At 46.8% G+C, this 16,393-nt stretch overlaps 1 protein-coding gene across 4 annotated transcripts in view; it reads right to left on the bottom strand.

The window, feature by feature from the left end:
* The window catches only part of Grik4 (glutamate ionotropic receptor kainate type subunit 4), a 505,439-nt gene that overhangs the window by 188,911 nt on the left and 300,135 nt on the right, over positions 1-16,393 (bottom strand). The window contains exon 1 of one of the 4 annotated variants that reach the window (XM_029560126.1): positions 6,829-6,848. The exons of the other annotated variants lie outside the window; for them this stretch is intronic. The gene's annotated coding sequence lies outside the window, so the exon portion shown is untranslated. Of the gene's footprint in view, positions 1-6,828; positions 6,849-16,393 lie in introns of those variants that run through there. 4 annotated transcript variants of the gene reach the window in all.

Below are 16,393 nucleotides of genomic sequence, written 5' to 3'. Positions count from 1 at the left end.
GATCCATGACAGATCAGCTTTATAGTAATTGGCATTCATGTCCAGTGACAGTGGTGTAAGTGTTCAGTGGATATGGAGGCAATCCCAGCAGCAACTAGGTAAGATCCGTGTTTTATCTTCATGTGGAGATGGGAAATTGGGGTTCTAGCAAGTCTGATGACCTGCCCACATTTTTGGAGCTGGTGGGTGATGGAGGAGGAACTGGCTTCAGGTCAGTGTGACTTCAGAGCCTGCACCTTAAACAGGGACCACCTTCCTTGTCATGGAAACCTGTCCTTCCAGGGCTTGGGCTAAGGAAAGGATGTAGCAGGGAGGGTACAGGGAGGGTCATGTGGGCATTTTTAAAGAAGTATCACCAAGGCAAATCAACTCTGAGATACTAACCAGGCTAACTCCTGGACCTCTAAAAAAATCACACACCCCCCCAGAAGCTCATTCACTCTCTCCCCACCATGGGGGGATACAGGGTAAAGGTGACCCTCCAGCAAGCCAGGAGGAGGGCCTTCTCTTGGAACTGATTTGGTCAGTACTATGACCTTGGACATCCCAGAAAACAGAAATAAAAGCTCAGTTTAAGGTACTCAGCTTGCAATGTCTCATTATAGCAGCCTGAGCTGATTAAGACAATGTGCTAATACAAATCCAGATGTGCAGGCCCCCAGTCAGCCATGTGACACACTACACAACAAACTTGCAGAGTATCATTGACTATATTTTGAGTTAGAGAAATAATGGGCAGTGGGAGGGAAGAATGTGGAAATCTGATATTGAAGGGGGCTGCAGGTCCCCCCGGACCCTGTTCCTCTTTCCCTCCCCATGAGGCTGGTTTACCAGACACTCCGCAGTCAGAGGTATTTGGCAGAGGCTTATCAAATCCTTCCCTCCCTATGCCCCTTCCCAGACCATTCTGGGTACCATAATGTTTCATTAAGATTTTAGTTCTAGACAGTGATTAATTTCTGGCGGGGAAGAGGTTCAACTGGGTGGTTAGTTGGCATCAAACATATTGGGATCAGGATAATTAGGATGAAAATAGGAGCCAGATTCTACAGCTTTGGATGCCAAAGACAAGGTGGAGACTCAGGCTCTCCTAGAATTCTGAAGGAACATGTTCCTATCATGTGATTACCAAACAGCACACTTGTTCTTCAGCAGTCCCAGGAGAGGGGCCAGATGGATGGAGGAGAGCAGCGTGCTCGAGTCTTAATGTGCAACGGATGCTCCTGGTCCACACTGGGTCCCTCAGGCCCAGCTACTGGACTAGGCCAGGATGTTCAGAGTTCCCAGCTGCTGCCAAATGAGGAGCAGTAGGAGCCAGCACATCCTGCGGTCCTGGGAACTGCTCTACATAGGCGTTAACCAGCAGCCACGGTGAGGCTAAGAAGGCTGGGTTGCAGGCAAGGCAAGGCTGAACTGGGGAGACACATATAGGGATCAGGAGGATTTCACATTCTTTCTTTATGTCAAGGGAGCCAGGGGTCCTCTGCATCCACATACAGTACTATGCTCTTTACTAAGCTCTCTTTCTGAGGTCTGAGGCTCTTGTCAAGAGAAGGGCAGCCTGTTGACTGAATGCCTCCCGACCCCCAGCTCTTCCCCTTGTTTCCATCCTCTGTGTGTGTGTGTGTGTGTGTGTGTGTGTGTGTGTGTGTGTGTGTGTGTGGTGTGTCTGTGTCTGTGTGTGTGTGCTTTTGCCAGGATGTTTCTCCACATACAGTACTATGCTCTTTACTAAGCTCTCTTTCTGAGGTCTGAGGCTCTTGTCAAGAAGAGGGCAGCCTGTTGACTGAGCGCCTCCCGACCCCCAGCTCTTCCCCTTGTTTCCATCCTCTGTGTGTGTGTGTGTGTGTGTGTGTGTGTGTGTGTGTGTGTGGTGTGTCTGCGTCTGTGTCTGTGTGCTTTTGCCAGGATGTTTCCCCTTGGGCTGCCAGGTTCTGCCTTCTGCAGCACTCTCTAGCTCAGTTCGAGTAAGTGTGACCAGGCATGCCCAGAGGTGGGTGTATGGCCACTAATCTGTTCTTCTTACAGTCTTTTTTTCCTAATTACCATCTTAAGTTTGGGTCCTCCCAGAGCATCTGGAATTGCCTTGGGTCACAAACAGTTTGACTTCCTCTCACAGGGTCACAGCATCCCCTCCACCCACCTATGCTCTCTTCTCTGCCTTTGCTGACACTACCCTGTCCCTTATGCCTTCTTTCTCTGCCTGGGTTCATCTCCCTGCAGAATCATCTCTTCCAGGAAGTCATCCCCAACACTGCATCCCAAGTCTTTTCTTCTCCTTAGTGTTTCCTGAGAGCCCCGCCACCTCTTCACCTCCATACCCCACTGGTAAGGGCTTCTGTCCACCTGTACCTATGTGTATCCTCAACTGCTCTTGTCTTACACGACCCAGACAATCCCTTTTTCCTTCCCAGATTGACCATCCAAAATGAGTCTCTCTCCCCTTGAGCTCCATGAATTTGATATTTCACCTATCACCTTTCTTTTCTCTCCTAGACCATTGACTCTTTGAAGGTGTGGGCCACAGCTGATTCATCTCAGTAAATGCATGAATCTGGACATGCAGGTTAGTAATGACTGCCAAGTGCATGAACAGTGCAAGGCCACCTGGTTCTGTATCTTCTGCAGCAAGTGTCAGTGGTGTAGCAGCACCAGGTGATGCTAGAACTGAGGGCAGCTTCTGTGCATGGGGAGGCAGGGCAGAGGATCCAGCAATGGAATCATCCGTCCAAGGCTTGCAGTAGCCTTCTGCCCCCTGTTCACCTATGTGAACTGGAGCAGCGCCCCCACCACCAGGCTCCAACATTATCAATAGCTCAGGAGTGACCCCTCAGGTGGGAATACCAACCTCCTTACTCCAGCAGAGGTTCACTATACCTCAAGGGCTCTTGGTTTTTTAAAGGGGAATAAAGAAGTTTTACTGGAAAGCCTTTACTAGCCATATCTATAACACTGCCTGTGGCTCTTTGGCCCAGCCTGTTACAGTCCTGTGCTAGACCTGTAGCTCATCCATCACCAGCTCTGCCTTCTTGGTGCTTCTTTTATGTGTTGTTCTCTGTCATCTCTTCCACTGAAGGAAGTCCTTACCCATAGTTGTCGCACCTTCATCCTTACCTGGACCTCCTCTTCCAGGAGAACCCCTCCCCCATCTCCACGCCTGCCCTCCTCTTCCTGGGTTTTGCTTGCCTCAGGCAATTCCCTTTGTTCCTATCCTCAGTTCCCCAGACCAGCTTGTTTCTCTGCTTCCAGACAGAGTCAAGTCCCAAGCAGACCTTCCAATGATCAGATCCGCCACGCACCACACAGATGGCCTTGTAACTGAACACAATCACAGCCAGCACACCAAAGAGTGGAGGAGGGTTTTTAATGTCAGCAGACAGGGGAGCACAGGTGCCGAAGACGTTTTATGGTCACTAACAGCCCCCCTGCCACTTCACCTTCAGTTCAAGCCAGGCTTCTCCAATGAGTCCTCAGTTTACTGACTGTGGCCCAACATCCCTCACTCCACTGCAAGTCTTCTATCCTCCACCCTTTGTCCTCACTACCACATTCAACCTGCAAAGCCAATTTCAGCAACATCTTTGAAAAAAATCTGTGGATACTTTTGATTCTTTCTCTAATCATATTACTAGCCAGCACTGTTGTTTATGATCACCAGGTGTCATTCTGAGAACAGCAAGTATACGATCTCATTTAATCCCCCATATAACCTACGGTTTATTATTTTGTTTTATAGGCAAGACAAGTGAAAAAGGGCAGGTTAGGCAACTTGCTTGGGATTACATGGCTCATAGCAACACCAGGGACCTGGGCCTGTTTCCTGCAGGACCCCTGTTTGAGGTTGTTTCTGGGATAGGACTCTTTGTAGCCAAGATCTCCCCAGGCTTTCTCATCCGAGGCTCTCAATTTCATTCTCTCCCAGGCTTCTCTGGCCATTCTTACCCTCTGCTCCTGACCTTCCTTTAATGTAGCTGGATCCCCACAGTCTCTGCAAAGCCCTCTTCTTGCCTTATCCTAGGAGCTTCTTAAATCATGGCTCTCGTTTTGCAGTCACCTCCCTGGAGGGGTGGTGGGGCAATCAATATGCATACCTAACAGCCTGATGGCACCACCAGGTAAGTGGCCAAAGAACATCTTGATCTTATCAAGACCCAAACTGGCAAGGTGAGTCAGATGGCAAAGCACTTGCCATGCAACCCTGATGACCTGAGTTCAATCACCCCACCCCATGTAAAAGTGGAAGGAGAAAACAGACTCCACACTTGTCCCCTGACCTACACACACACACACACACACACACACACACACACACACACACAGACACATTGTAGTTTATACACACAGACCCCACTAAATAAAAAGATACAAACAAACTCACCCTGTTCCTTCCCCCTGTGCCTCCTACTAGTATCCTGAGCTAGCAAAGGGCAGCATCAGCTACCCAGACACTGTAGCCTAATCCTAACTCTTCACCTCCCCACAACCAGCCCTACCACATCTGCTTCTCCTTCTTGGTATTTCTCTAACCAGTTCTCTTCTCTAGTCCTAACAGCACTGCCTCCTCCAGTCCCTCCATCTCAACTACTAGCTGGGCCTGGTGGGTATATGTCTATAATCTCAGCTAGTTGGAAAGCTGAGGCAGGAGAATAGGAAGTTCAAGGCCCAACTGGACTACAGAGAGAGTTCAAAGTCAGTCTGAGAAGTTCAGTGAGACCCAGTTTCAAAATAAAAATGAAAGCAAAAATAAAAGTGAAAATGGGTTTGGGGTATGTGGGCGGCGGGAGAACACCTGCCTGGCACATGCGAGGCCCTGGGCTCATCCGTGGAATCCCTTGCAGAGCAAACACGACCTGCTTCCCTAGACTCTGCTCCCCTCCTACCTATGAGATAGCAAACTGCCAATAACACTTCATGCACAGACATGCACATATGTACATGTACACATGTACACATATGAACACACGAATACACACATGCACACACACACATGAACATGCAAACAAGCATGCGCACACACACACTCGGTGCTGCTGTGTGCCTACATTCCTTTGGTCCTCCTCCTCTGCCATCTCACCTTTGCTGACTGATCCCAGTCACTCATGATGACCACTCAGACATTCCCTCCTCCAGGAAGCCTCCCCCAAACAGTGTCCGACCAAGCACCACAATCATGTGCTTTCCAAGAAATGCACACCTCTTAGAGTGCATTTGGATCATGGGCTCAGTATTCAAGTTTGACTCATTTACATTTCTAACCCAGTGCTGGGTACATCATCTTGCAACAGTACTCCCTTTATAAATGTTTGAGCCAAACTCGCTTTGACTTTGGAGGGATTCTATGCCAACTTCTACTTTTTCCTTCAAAATCACTACTCTAATCCATAGATCTGTGATAAAACTGATTTTTGACAAAGGCACAGTGAAAAATGATAAAGCACCAAACTATGCTGGAATGCCTGGATTTTCATATACTAAAGGAAGGAAAGAATTTCAAACTCTGTCACAAATCTACGGCAAAATTAACATAAAATAGACACTATACATAAAGGTGAAAAGCAAAAACTATGAAGCCACTAGAAGAAAATCTTAATGATGTTGAGTTATACAAAGACTTGGGCATAATCTATGAAGTAGAACTTGGTAAGCTGGACTTCATCAAGGCTGTTTGTGTCAGGTCTTCCAAAGACACCGTGAATAGAATAACCAGACCATTAACTGGGAGAAAGCACATGAAAAGCCTATGGTAGACAAAAGACTTACATCCAGAATACATGAACAGCGCGAGGCCCTGGGCTCATCCGTGGAATCCCTTGCAGAGCAAACACGACCTGCTACCCTAGACTCTGCTCCCCTCCTACCTATGAGATAGCAAACTGTACTCAATTTTTAAATTTTAAAAATTATTATTTTTATTTTATGTATATGCATGTATTGCCTGAATGTAGGTGTGGTGGTTTGAATGAAAATGTCCCTCATAGGCTCCAAGTATTTGGACATTTTGTCCCCAGATGGTGGCGCTGTTTGGGAAGGTTTTAGAAGGTGTGGCTATCCTGGAGGAAGCACGTCTCTTGGGGTGGGCTTAGAGACTTCTTAAGCCTTGCCAGACTTCCAGTTGCTCTCTTGCTTCCTGTGCCTGCATGATGATGTAAGAGCTTCACTTCTGCTCCTCCTGCTCCAGCACCTCCAGCCACCATGGCTCCCTGCCATGACGGACTGTAATTCCCCTGGAACTGTTAGCTCAATTAAACTCTTCCTTCTATAAATTGCTTTGGTCAGTGTTTCTATCACAGCAACAGAAAGTGACTAATACAGTAGGCAAGTGCACCTGTGTCATGCAATGCCCATGGAGGACAGAAGAGGCTGTCAGATCCCCTGGAACTGGAGTTACAGACAGTTGTTAGCTACCATGTGGGTGCTGGGATTCGAACTTGGGTCTTCGGAAAGAACAGTCAGTGTTCTTAACTACCGAGCCATCTCTCCAGACACCAAAAAACTCAGATTTTAAAATGAGCAAAAAGGACTTGAATAGACACTTCACCAAAGAAATTATATGGGTGGGTGGAAAATATGCTCAACATTATTAGTCATCAGGGAAATGCAAATTAAAACCATAATGAGATATTTAGTATTGAAAACCTATTCAAAAGGCCGATATTAAAAAAGCTGGCCACCCCAAGTGTTCCAGAAGAACTGGAACTCCCATTCACCCATCTTTCCCAGCCCCTCACCCTCTTCTACATCCTCCTAGTTGTGAGTATTCCCCAAGTCTGGGTCTAGTCTGCAATCTACCTGCTCTTCACTGTGAACTTTCTCCCCTAAAGAACTTACTGGACTGAGGAGAGAGCTCCGTTGGGAAAGTGCTTGCCTTACAAGCACAAGGACCTGAATTCCATCCTCAGAACCTACAAAAAGAAACAGGACATGGTGGTGCATACTTGTAATCCCAGTGCTAGGAAGGCAGAGACAGGCAGATCTCTGGGGCTTGCTGCCAGAGTTCCAGGCCAGCAAGAGACTGTCTTAAAAAGAGAAGGTAGATGGTGCCTGAGAAATAATACCCAAGACTGTGGGCTCTCTCTCTCTCTCTCTCTCTCTCTCTCTCTCTCTCTCTCTCAGATACACAAATAACTTATTAATTTTTATATCCTCATTTTACCTACACCAAGTAGATATTTCTGAATCTTATGTCTGTACCCAATTTCTAACCACTCATTAGTCTCTAGTTTCTGGCTGCTACTAGGAAACATTCCCTTAAAGTGCCTTCCAAACTCTATGTCCCAAATGACACCCATTACCTTTGCATACAAGTGGGGACTATTTCTTGCTTCTTAGACTCAATTAATAGCATAGTTGCTCCTGTGCAAATTCCTGGCAGAGCTGCCTTGCACTCTCCACAGCCCTTCAGCCACTCCATCTGCTCAGTCACTGAGGTCGGCCAAGGGACCTGCTTCCTACTGTTCTCTGTTCCCTCTGTCACCACCTTTCCTTTTCTCCCAAATTCTTCTAATCTGTCTCGGTCACCCTCACACAATGCAGATCCTCTGACCCCAAAGCTCTCTATAATCTGGCTCCAATATGCCTTTCCAAGCTCACATTCTATTAAATTCTAAGGCCACATAACTGCTTCTAGGTCATCCTTGCTGAACATGGAACAGGGTGTGTGACTTTGCCTGGGCTTTTTTTGTCCAGGTAGTCTGTTCTTTCTGGAAACCTCTTGGACTTCCTGTGCCCACATCCAAATCCTAACTTAACCATATCCTATTCTTTGGCCTGATTCCCACTTAACCCCAGGCAAGCTGTTAATTGCTCTAGCTGCATGGATCTCCCCTTCTTAAGTCCCCTAAAGCATGTATGGTCTGAATCATTCATTCAGCACTTCATCCTGAACTTTGCAACTGATAAAGGAAGTCTGTTCATTCATTCAAGCCTTCCTGTATTTATAGGTTAATTAAAAACCTATTAATGGGGCTGGAGAGGTGGCTCAGCAGTTAAGAGCACTGACTGCTCTTGCAGAGGACCTGGATTTGATTCCCAGCACCCACATGGCAGCTAACAACTGTCCATAACTCCAGTTCCAAAGGATCCAATACCCTCTTCTGACCTCCATAAGCACTGCAAGACAGACATACACTTACATGCAGGCAATACGCTTATACACATAAATGGAAAAAAAACTAAAATATTTTTTAAGAAAACCTATTAACAATCTATCTAGATCAAGGCATTATGAATGTAGAGGACAGAATGTTTCTACTTTCAAAGTGTCCATAGGAGAACATGGCCTCAAAAGTAAATGGCCACAACCAATATGGTAGATAATACAACAAAATCTTAAGTTCCAGTCATGAAAAGGGTATTCATGTGTGAGGAAATGACAGGCCAGAGCATTACGTCTTTGGTTCCCAAGGACATCTTCAGAGGCAGGGGAGGAAGCAAGACCTTTACTGTACAAGGAAGAAAGACATTCTAAGGAAGCATAGATAAAGGGGGCAAACTCTCACCTTGGGACACTTCAGAGAAAGACATATGCATTCATCTAACATGCACACATGCTAAGAGGCTCCTGCCTACCAGACTTCATGAAGAAGTCAGTCTTGAAGGAAGCTAATGAGTTTCCCAGAGAGGCAGAGAAACAGTGTGTCAGGTGTGGAGACCCCAATGCATAAGGAATCCTGCTGTGCCTGGTCAGAGAGGCTTGGAGGATACAGCAACGATGCCAGAGCATGAAGGATCTTGTGAAGACATGCTGGTACCCAGAAGGTTCTGAGAACATTCAACAGGTCATGACACAGCAAGGTTTGCATTTTAAAGCAACTGCTTTTGCAGGGATATATACTGGTGAGAGAGTAGATATATGAACTGAAAAGACCAGTCTGGGTGCTGGGATTTTTTTATTCTAGTAGAGAGAAATGAGGCTGGAATTGGTGGTCAGGAGATGAGGGTCAGGAGCCAAAGACATTTGCTGGCCTCCCCTGTGTTCAAGAGACTGCAGGCTCACTTTGGACCTGCAGAGATGGAGCAGATTCAAATGGGAGCAATAATATAAAATCAATGAGTCCATCTGCAGAAGGCAGGCAGGAGATGAAGCAGGTTCTAGACCTTTCTTACACGTAGGTGATGATGTCACCAACCAGGCTAGAGCACAGAGTGGTAGACATGAAGGCTGTTCCTTCTTAGTTATAGACAGAGGTGAAAATTTTGATTTGGTATACTACCTGCTAAACTTGGGCACGCTGCTCAGTAACGAAGTGACTCTCACATGGATTACCAGAAAATAGACCAGGCTAGACACAGATCTGGGAGTCCCCAGGGAGGGGGTTGTAATGACAATTTAGAGCAAGAACTGGATGAAGAGCTGGGGGAGGGGGAACAAGGCTGAGACCTGAGATATTCAATGCTTGGGGAGAATGAGTGAGATGGAAAAGCAGTGGTCAGGAGAGAGGACCTAAGGGGGCTGGAAGTCAGGTGGAATAAGAACCCAGGGTTTTCCAAGAGACGCTGCAATTGTGAGGTCTCTAGGGACATTAGTGAGGATATGGGGGGCAGTGTTGATATAGCAGCAGGTGGAATGGTAAGGGAAGAGACTAGAGAGGGTGCGGCTATCCTGGGAGGAAAGGACACTGTGGGAGTGCAGGCACCACACTATACAAGGAAGGGATTCACTTCAATTTGTGTTATTTTTATGATTTTACACATGTACACTTTGCATACTGAGTACTCTCACATCCTAAGTCCCTTGTCTACCCTCTCTCCTCCCTACAAATCTCTCAAGCATGTTCATATCTATTCATTTTGTTTTGTGACCCACCAAGATTAATAATCTGTGAGACTGTGGGTTTAGAGCTGTCGGTTGGAGCCTAGTGGGTTCAGTAGAAGATACAACTAAAGAAAGTGATTCTCCCTCTCAGAATCTATTGATAGCCAATGGTTCAGAGGTAAGCGGTAGGGCCCCATGAGCCCCTCCATCTAAGAAAGGAGTTTTAAACCATGATGACAAGGATTCAGAAGAAAGTAGTTGGGAGAGGAGCTGATCACATCAGAAGAAAGGGAGAGTTTTCTGAATTAGCTCTGTGAAAAAGCAGAGAGAAAAGGAAGCTAGAGAGAGGTACAGATGCACCTGGCGTGACAGATGGGACAGCTCCTCCTCCAAGATGCTGGCACAAGAAAGTAGGAGCATGGCACTGACCCTGGGGCCTTTCTCCTCTTCTTCCTGTTAATAACCTATCACTGTGAGTTTTAACTGAACGTATGGCTGCCCAGATACAGACTATATTTGCTAGCCTCCCTGAGCTCAGGGAAACTGAGGGCTGACTTTGGGCTTTCAGCGATAGGTAAAGGTGACTACAACATGCAGATCACCCTTTTGACCTTCCTCTCCTCTTTTCTTTCTCTCTTTTTTCCTCTTTTCTCTCTCTCTTTTTTTTTCTCCTGGCAGTTTGAAACAGTGTCAACAGGAACATTTGTAAACCACTTGCTGATGAAGGAAACATTGCTCACCACCCCAATTGTGGGACTACTGTGTACCCTCAGGCTCATGTGTGCAAGAAATACATGTATTACTGTGGCTCTTCCTCTTTCCCCAGCTTAGTGCTCTAGCATGCACATTGTAAAAGGTCAAAAGAAATGTGTGAGATTATGAAATTAAATCAGATTTTCCAAGTAGTATAATGTCAACATCCAATCAATACAAAAATCATTGAGACGTTTTATATTCTTGTTTCTCATCTCCAGTGTGTGTGATATTGGCAGCACATCTCCAATCAGGCCAGCTCTACTTCAACAGCTGAACTAGATAGCACAGGTCTAAGACCGATAAACAGTGCAGTAATAAGTATTTAGTGGAGGAGAGGCTGAGAAAGACTGAACAGGGCAGCTTCTATTTTTCTTGGAAGAGAAGCAATATCTTCACCTTCTGCAAGCCAGAGTGACAATGACAGGGTAGGTGGCCACAGAGGAGAGCAAAGAGCATCTGTTTGACATATAAAGGCTTTACATATAAAGGCTTTTCCGTCTGAGCCCACTTGAAATTAAGAGATGCTGGTGTGGCTCAGGGCATGGAGTAAAGCAAAGCAGGTGGATGTCAGAGCTCTCAAGAGGAATTGGTTACCAGGTGGGTGAGCAGGACAGGGATAGAGGAGCTGAAGGAGTTCACAGGAACATGGTGGGGAGGAATTGGTTACCAGGTGGGTGAGCAGGACAGGGATAGGGGAGCTGAAGGAGTTCACAGGAACATGGTGGGGTGATGGGTTGTTGCTGTTCCATCAAACAAGGAAAGGAATGAATCGCTTCCCCTGTCTCCCACCTTGAAAAAAGATGTACAAAAAGTTAGATCCAGCAAACACAGACACAAGAGCAAGGGATATGTGCCATGTGTGGATACTGGACATGCAGAGGAGTGGGCATTGTGGGATCAAGGTGCTAGAGCTAAATGGACAGGATACTGTTTTCAGAGGAAGAAGCTAGGAGTGTAGCTTAGTGGTAAGGCACTTGCCCAACATGCACAAGGCCCTGGGTTCCATTCCCAGGACCTCCAGGGAAAGCAGAGGATCAAGAACAATCATGACCCAGAGTACAGCTGTAGTGCTGACATGGTGTGGGAGAGAAGGTCAGTTGAAGAGAGGAATGCAAGGGTCCCCAAGGCAATGACACCAGAGGGTGGGTACATGGGCACTGAGGATGATGAAGCTGGAGCAAGGTTGGGTGAGGGGAAAGTAAGGAATCCAGAGGCCCATCCCTATATGAAGGGGACAGGTGAAAGGTGAGCAGGGACCTACAACAGGGAACAACAGAGGGGAGGGTTTATAGGTTACACCAGACGGGTGGACAATGTGGCTGCCATTCTTGGGTAAGCAGTAGCCCCTGGAGATGAAAGAAAGGGAAGCCCTTTACCTGCCAGGACTAGTTGTGTGATGATCTTGACAGCTCATCAGAAATGAGGGCTCTCTGTGTCTGCTACAAGGGACTGGGGGGTGGCCAGGAGAGGAGTGTGGACTGAGGCTAGATCAGAGTTCAGCAAGAGGATGGAGATAAACCTTCAGATAAGAAGCATTCAGGGAATGAAGCTAGCACCACTTGGGGTTTTTGTGGGTAAACTGCTATCTATCTAAACAGGAAACAATGCGTGTGAGAGTCCAGTGTCTACCCTTGTCACTATCCCCAGTACAACTCAGCACTGAGCTGGACACACATTAGGCATGGATGCCTTCCAGATTTGTTTGATATAAGTTCATGGCTGGACTTTCACAGCATGGTTCACCTTAATCTTTCATACCCCCACAGCTAAATAAAGGACATGACCCCTGGAAAAAATTTATGAATGACATTTATGGTATATCCAGCAATTATATCTGCATTACTGCTTTATAAATATGGCCACTTTGCAAGGTCTGTATAGCTGATTGATATTCCCAGTTAACCTCCTTAAACTGGTTCTTTTCCTCCCCACCCAGATCTCCCAATCTCCTTCCTGGTTTTCTTTTGATGCAGACCATCCCCATGGTCACAAGGGGATCCCCCACCCCCAACCTGTCTAGGGCAGCTCCCCGGCAGCTTGTGACTGGCCCTGGTGCCAGATGTGGCAGCCCAGTGTCTGGCAGGGCCACACTCATGGCTCATTGCACACAGAGCCAGGCTGGGGAGGAACAGTGAGCCGGAGCTGTCTATTCGTCTTGTCTAATGGATGCTGGTGACAGCCTTCTGGCCAAGTTGTGGGACAGAACAGGAAGGAAGGCAGAAGGGATGTGGAATGATAGAGGCCGCTGGGAGCCTTGATGGGTTTAAATATACAGAATGCCAGGCAAAGTCTGCCTTTTAACAGCAGAGGAGACTGAGCCCAGACCAGCCTCCTTGACTGCAGTAACTCAGTCTGGTGAGCATATATGGATTACCTTTCTTACACCAGGCATCAGTCAGGGTAGATGCAGTTGACAACAAGCAGTGCAAAGACATAGAGCAGCTCTGCCTGCTGCTCTCCAGGACTCATCAGAGGTTAGCTGGGAAGATGGAGATAGGGAATGGGGAGTGCAGTAGAGATCACATGCTATGTGCTAGGCAGATTTGGAAGGTCAGTCCAGACAGACAGCTGGTAAATACCTCTAAAGTCCACCCACCTCAAAGTCCACATATTCCACATTATATTCTAACCCCTGCCCCCATCAGTCTATCGTGGTTTGAATATGAAATGCCTACCACAGTCTCATGTGTTTGAACACTCAGTCCCTAGCTGGTGGTGCTGTTTTGGAAGGCTGTAGAATCTTTGGGAAGTAGAGTTTCATTGGAGGAAATGGGTCACTGTGGGCAGGCCTTGAGGTTTCATTACCTGACCCCACATCCTGTCCAGTCTCTCTACTCCCTGACTGCCATTACATTGTGACCAGCCACCTCCTACTCCTGCCGTCAGGCTTTCCTCACCATGATGGACTGTGCCCACCCCCCCTTGAACTGCAACTCAAAATAAACCCTTACTCTCCTAAATTGCTTCCTGTCAGGTATTTTGTCACAGTAATGAGAATATTAACTAATACAGTCCCCATCAGGTTATATCTCGTGTATAGCATCCACCAGGAAAGAGCCCCTATGTCACACAATTTACCCCAAGTTTTGAATAAATGGGGGGCAAGCCCACTAGCATTTATAACACAGGACCCTGTCACCTCTGGTCAGAAGCAGAAATGGCAATGAAAAGTGGAATGTTTAATGCATTGGGTTGATGCTCATGTCCCTTCGACCCCAGGGAAGAGCACAAGCAAGGGAAAATGACAGATTAGGACTGCTTTGAGTTCTTTGCAAGAAGATGGCAAGAAAAAGCTGAGGAGCCATTCCTTTGATTGTTTCTACCTTGGAGTTATCTGTCTCTTTTCCCAGGAGATCAACGCAGAAGTAATGGATCTTTTTATTCATTGTCATTATCCCCCAAGGAAAGAGCCAGAACAGGGCAGGGAATATTTATCCAGCAGGACTCTGGTTTGGAGCCTAAGCTAGGTACCCCCAGTGGGACAAGAATAGAATATTCATGTGCTCATTCATTCGAAAAATATTCAGATAATCCGTCATTCTTTCTCTCTTGCCCTTTTCCTAGGGTGGAAGGGAAGAGATTCATATCAACAAAATGTGTCAAACTTCTAACTCACACTGTAATTATGATTTCTGGTTGGGGGTGATAGTCACTGTTCCCAGAAGACAAGCAGAATTCTCTTGGAGGCCGCATGTAGCATGCAGGTTGGAAGCCTGTCTCTCTTCCCTCCCAGCCCCCCTGAGGAAGAGACTTCAGTGCCACACTGCCTCTCTAGGAGAATGCAGGGGCTTCAGACATCTTTTCTGGTAGTCCTCTCAAGATTCCTCACTATATACCACAGTTTTCCTTGAAACAAAACAGCCTGGTAATCTGGTATCCACAGGCACCTCAGGGTTACCTCTTGCTGGAAATCATTTCTGTGAAATTATTCAAAGAACAAGCCAGAGGACCAACTCGAAGAGCAAGGGACCTTTCATTTCATGCTAGAGCACAGGAGGTCAGCTCAAAATGAGGAAGGGTGGGCTGGGGGTGGAGAGGGTATGGGTCACAGCTCTGTTCCAGAACCCAGCAGCGTAGGCCTCAGTCTTAGTCTTTCTTCTTGAGTAACCTTTCTTTGACATGACCAGCTAAGTTTCCCTGGGAGCTGCTAGATAAAAGAGACACTAAGCTGGCTGTTGTCAAAATATTCAAAATGCACAGAAATGAAATGAAAGAAAGATCACCAACTGCAGGGGATAAAAAGCAGCTCTATCCAGATGCCATATGCCACAGAAGTAAAAACGCTAGTAAATTTAATTTGGTATAGACCACACAATTATCCACTTTAAAAATTAAGGACCGAGACCATAAACCCACTAAACTTCAAATCTTCATAATAGGCAGTTAAATGGGAGACACAGAGAGAAGGTACAGGGAATAGGGGCAGAAGAGAGGTGAGGGGAAGGGAGGGGAAGAAGGAAAGAGGATGATGGGAGAGAATAAGGGCAGAGATGGGGAGGATAAAAGCAAGACCAGAAAGACAGAGCTTGAACCAGGCACCTAGAGAGACAGTGGAAGGAAGACAGAGAAACAGCATGGAGAACTCACATACTCAGTTCAGACGAACTCCCTGTCCTTAAGGTCTTCTGATTCTGTTGCCAAGAGACTTAAAAACCACAACTGTAAGCACAGACAGGGACAAAGGCATCTCCGCTGACTATAAAATATCCACTTCAATTTGTTTCTTTCTATTGCCCCAATCACCACCATAATTTACAGCAGGCTTTGTTGACCTTAGCACTAGTGATATTTGGAGTCCAACAATTCTTTGCTGTAAGAGGCTGTTCAGAGCAGCCTCAAAAGTGCAACAACATCCCTGGTCCCTATCCACTAGGTCCAGCAGCACCTCCCTCTCTATAACAAGTAAAAATGCCTCCAGATAGTGCCCAGTGGTCCCCTGGGTGGGGTGGGGGACAGTCACTGTCCCCAGTTGAGAAGCACTGGTTTGAACCACTATTACTTCACAGTTTCACTCTTGCACTGAGCATCTGTCCCTCCATCCCCTACTCGCACACAAGGCACAGCTTTGATGCTGTCACTTCATTGTTCAGAACTACTTCAGAGAATGAAAAAAATAATAATCTGCTACCTACTGTACACCACACTTTGTTCTGAGCATTGAAAATAAAGTAGGGAACAGGACAGAGACCCGGATGCAAGGAGAGGAAGATGAGAAAGGCATGGAGAAATAGATACAGACTAGTTTCAGATAGCAAGAACTAGAAGAAAACAGGCAAGTCTGAACAGGTGGTGAGAGGAAAGTCGCCTCTACCTATACTCGATGTGAGCTGGGACCTGAATAACAAGGGAGAAGAAGCCATGGAGAGAGAAAAAGCATTTGAGTCTAAGGAAGAAGGTAAAGAGCTTGCAGGGCCTGGGTTCAGTGCCCAGAGCATAGTGACTGAGAGGAGACCTGGAGAGAAACAGAGTGAAGGGGAGCCACAGGTAGCCCCGTTGGCCTCATGGGACATGGCAAGAAGCTTAATGTTATTCTAGTTGGAATGCTTGTAGGGTCTAATCATAACTCTACTCCTTGGCCTGATTCTTGAATCTACAATCAAGCCTCACCTGTGCAGTTTAGTTGGCATCTACTCCTCTCTGCTAACCTGGGAATGTACCAGAAGCCTCCAAAGGACCTGTTAAGGCCCAGGTTGCCCGGCCCATGTCTCTAGTTGCTGATGGAGTAGAAAGACCTGGAGTGGTGCCCAACAGGACCCATGTTTCATGAGTTCCCAGGAATTGCTGACACCGCTACTCCAAGGAGGATGCTTGGAGCAGCCCTCCGAAGACGTCACAGAGCTGTATCCTCAGTCATGCTGCTGCTGCTGCCACACCAGCCCACCT

This window comes from Nannospalax galili, unplaced genomic scaffold, assembly GCF_000622305.1.
Source record: "Nannospalax galili isolate Female #2095 unplaced genomic scaffold, S.galili_v1.0 scaffold229, whole genome shotgun sequence".
In the NCBI taxonomy this organism is placed as follows: Eukaryota; Metazoa; Chordata; class Mammalia; order Rodentia; family Spalacidae; genus Nannospalax; species Nannospalax galili.
This window is presented reverse-complemented; position numbering and strand designations above follow the sequence as displayed.